We start from the raw sequence: 4,592 nt of genomic DNA, 5'->3' as shown, positions 1-4,592 counted from the left end.
TAGCAACCTTTAATTTTTGTGTTTTATAAAAAATCTTCTAACACAAGTAGAGTTTATTAATATCATTAGCTGAAGGCAATAAAGACAAGGATCAAAAAGTACTTTAAGAATATTCTTCGGGTGTTGAAACAGAGGCCATAGATTTACATATGAAAATGGAGGGCCTGAATTTACAAAGAATGGCGTTCCCAGCCAGAGAGACTGCTCAAAGGTATTCTGAGCTGCCCGAATATTCAACATCTCGTAAGCCCTTTATGAAAGCGATAGGGAAACCTGCAGCTGGAGCAAAAAAAAAAAAAAAGTTCTTTTTATTTTTTTCTAGTCTATATTTCTAATATTTATATTTCTTTTCATATATTTTTAATAAGTTGATAACAATGTGAAGCAGTCAGCAGCTTCTAGCACTAGGTGTTCCTTTTGAACTATTGGCAGAATTAGGCAATTCTGGTTTTAATCCCACTTTTACTTTCTAGCTTCAGTTTAAATTTTATTGTACCTAGGACTTAATGCTCCACTGTGCTGAACACCCTGAATGGTCCTGTATTGCAATAGAAAACATAAACACCCAGAGCTAGGGGTCACGTTTCTCTGCTTTATCTTCACATTCAGGATAGGGGAGCTCTATTTTTCCACCACTTTCCACCGAAATATGAATGTTTTTGAGCTCAAACCTCAAGAAGTAAGGCAGAGCATTTACCAAAATAAATGCAGTACTCTCTGCTGGTTCCAGCCAAAGGTGCATGTGGCCCAACATGCAGCAAAATTCGTGGTATTTTAGAGTTGGATCTTACCCCTCTGAAGTCAGTTTTCCTTTGCCTTTGGCAAGGAGTGGATCGGGCCTTTAAAAGAATGAGGCTGCAACTCTGTAAACATTATGTACAGATTTTACTTTAATATCTAGCATAGTTCCCTTCCAAAATCCCAGTAGCAGAGTCAAATGTCTGAGGGAGTTTATGCTTCAGGAGTTGGTCCAAAAAACAAGAGGGAAAGATGACAAAGGAAGGAGAAGCAAAGTCTTAAGAATGAGATGGGAAAAAGCAGAAGAGAGAGGGTAGGAATACAGAATCAGGAGGAAAAGATGGGCAATGGAAGAAAGCCAGAGATGTGAACAAATGCATTTTTCAGTCTCTTTTTTCAATAAAAGGGAAGAGAAACCTTCATGGGAACTTTCCCCTAAATCATTAGCATGTTATAGAAATTCTGTTCTGTGCAAAGTCTCTGTAGAACTGGACAATTCCTTAGAGAAAATGAAATTGTATAGCAAGTCTTTGTTAGAGGAAGGGAAAGAAGGAAAGAAAGGAAGAAAAGGCAGGGAGGAAAAATTCAGGATGACCCCAGCATATGAGAGCTGTGATATACAGAAATGTGCACACCTCAAGCACAGTTGTCAGCGCTTCCCTCAGCCCATTGCCTCTAAGGCCACGAGTGAATTTGCAGGGCTGAGAGTAGAAACGTGGAACGGAAAATGAGAACTCCTGACTTCAACATTTGCAGTAGGAGTCAAGTGCAGCACCCTGAGAAAGGATGAAGCATTTTCCAGAGGCAGTGCCATTATCTGGGGAGAAAGAGAGTGTTTCAGTTTTGGTTTCAGAAACGTGAAAGGGAGCAGCCCTGGCGAGCTCCCTTAAAATCTGCTTCCTTCAGAAGAAAACCCCAACAGCAGTATCCTCTCAGGATTATTTATAGTCAGCAAGCGATCCTGTTCCCAAACACACCTTTTAAAACATGCAACACTTCCTCCTACAAGCGCTGGGTGCTGAACCCAGTGAGCCCTTCCCTCAGGACGGAGCCCAGCCTTCTCCAAGACGTTGGCTCGCGTGAGAAAGGCACAAGGACAGTCAAAACCTGACATTCATGCTGGGCTTTTTCTGCCTCACACAACAGTAAAGTGTGGCAGAACACAGCTGGATACGTGTCACGGCAGAAGACAGTGTTTTCCACTCAGATTGAGCCCCCTGAAAAATCATCCCATTGACCAAATGTTCTTAAGATAACAAAATAAATAGAATCAACCCCGAACATTTTCCTTGTTCATCCTTTGCTTTATGATCCATGAGGCTACCCTTAATTTCCCTATTCCAACCATGAGAGCTAGAAAAACAGAAAAATAGAAATGAAAACTGAGCTCAGGAGACAAGCCTACCCCCACCAAAGTCATGTTGGCCCTGTGTGGGTTTTGGAGCCCACCCAGGCAGAGCAGCTCGCAAGACCCGTGCCTAAGATCACAATGTACTCTGCAATTACAGTGCAATGCTGACAATAGCGTTTTGTCAGTGAAATAAGAAGAAATCGTTCTGAAGACACATGGGGGACATGTAGCAGGGGGAGGCTAGTTAAATAAAAGAAGCAATTTTGTTCACTAGTCTTTTGAGCAGTAAAGCAGGCTGACAGAAGGGTTATAGGATGGCACAGTATTTCCCTCCACAGATGTCACAGGGACACTACCGCATGTGATTTAAGATTAATCTCTTGAATCAAAATGCCACCATGTACACTAATGAGCAAAAACTCTCCGGCAGAGTATCCGTCCCCGGGGCTCCCGTGCCCAGGTAAGAAGCTTGTCTCCATCCTATTGTAGGAACTCTCTCGGCAGAGTGCGGTGAGGTTGGTGGTATAACTTGCCCCCGGTTCACAATTTTCCATTTCAGACTCGCTGTCTCTGTCTTGGTTTCGGTCTATTTACTCGGAGCCATTTCTTAACAATGTCTAATTTCCTCAAGGAATCCCTCTGAGTCCCCTCTCTTAGAAATGCTGCCATATCTTTTTTTTTAATCACTGAAAGGCACAAATATCCTTCCTGAGCTCTCTTACCATCCAGCCTGATTATACACATAGATTTCAGTTTCCATACATTTTCTACACAGTAGGAGTTCCCAAAACGCAGCCTCGGGGGATATAAAGTGTGGCCCCAACTGCAGCTCAATGAGATGAAAACAAAGCCGATCAGGTACTGTTTTTACTGTTAATGAGCCTAACCAGCAGGCAGTTATTACTCAGTCTGGAAGACATAAGTGGTTGGAATCATAGCACATTCATTTTTTATTTATAGCGATGCACGTTCAAATTAGAAGTAGCCCTCCAGCAGCTGGCACTTTGCCAGGGCATGACCATCAGTGTGATAAAATTTGAACATCTTAAAGATATACAATGCCTTTTGTTGCTTTTTTTTTTTAATAGCTTTCTTCTCCCCTCCCACTCGTAACTCTGTTGACTATCAAAAGTGGACAATGCGACTTAATTAATTTAGGATCCGGGCCCTTACTGAAAATGAAATAAATTAGTCCTGTTTCTTTCTCACTTGGTGGTGAGGTGCAAGTCAAACATGAGCTGATCTTCTTGTAATAAACCAAAGGCTCAAGCCTTCTGGCAAATAAAAGAGTAGAAATGAACCCTTGGAGAAGACCCATAAAGAAACGGGCTCTTGGAGAGGCTGCACGTTATTAGCCTGCTGATCTATTAATGGCAACTGTAAATACCTGACCCAAAATCACAGTGTCTCTGAAGCATTTAACTGGATAGGCTCACAGAGCCAGGTCGGGAGAATGTGATATGAAGAACCCGTGGTAATTTGCCTCACCTTGCTAGTCATCGGTTTCCAATCTAACCCCTCCCCTGAGTTTTAGTTACAAACCTCAATAACTGTGCGGCAGACTTGACAGCAATTAACATTACTCACCTGCCAGCTGGGTTTTACAATCTCCCTTCCAAGCAATCTTGTTACGTAGGCTTTAATAACGGCCTGACAGGGTGCTGCTCTGGACTGACAGGGTGCTGCTCTGTGCTGAGGTGCTGGTCCTGCCCCTCTGAACTTGGTGAGATTTTGCTATCGATTTCAGGGGGAGCTGACAAATCAATGATAGAGTGGGGGTAAACGGCACCGAGCTGGTGTTGGGAGCGTGAGGCTTGGTTTTTCGTTTTTTTTCTTAATCTTCTCAGTGAGGGGGCTTCAGAGAAAGCACTACTGAGAATTTATCCTTGTTAGTTGCGTTCTTTAGTCCTGCGTATTACTCATATACAGGAAGGAGCATGACATGCTGCAACGCGCTCCCTGACCCTAGCACCTCAATGTTCAGCCTTTAAAAGCCAAGGAGAACTTTCTAAATCATTTAAAGACAAGAAATAAAGAGTTCTGTTGGAAAATAACTAGCTGGAGTCAAACTCCCATCAGTTTTAAACCTAGCCCAGCAGTGTCGGTAGCTCTCCTCTTGGCTTGGGATGATTGCCGTGGCAGTAGGATCAGGCCCAGCGCGGCTCCGAGGGAACCTGGTCCCAGCCCGGACTCCCGCTCAAGGCTGAAGACAAAGCCACTCGTTTCCTCCCTGCTCCCACCTGCACCAGGATGGAGCAATTTATTTTCCCGCAAAGACTAGGGACGGAAAAGAAGTTTTTAAGTGAAGGTTGCTCTCCCGGTTACGCAGTCCGGTCTCTCGGCCGCAAGGCTGGGCTGGCGGGCCCTGCCGACCGCTCTGGACCCTCTCCTCCGCCTCCTTCCCACGCCCGGCACCGATGAGGAGAGCGACGAAGCGAGTACCCTGGGTCCCCCCGCAGCACTCTCCCGGCCGGCCCCTGCGGGCGGCAGGCGGTGGGTGACA

Source organism: Egretta garzetta, unplaced genomic scaffold (genome assembly GCF_000687185.1).
Source record: "Egretta garzetta isolate BGI_Z169 unplaced genomic scaffold, ASM68718v1 scaffold2, whole genome shotgun sequence".
NCBI classification, from domain to species: Eukaryota; Metazoa; Chordata; class Aves; order Pelecaniformes; family Ardeidae; genus Egretta; species Egretta garzetta.
The sequence above is the reverse complement of the archived record's forward strand: the minus strand, read 5'-3'. Positions refer to the sequence as shown.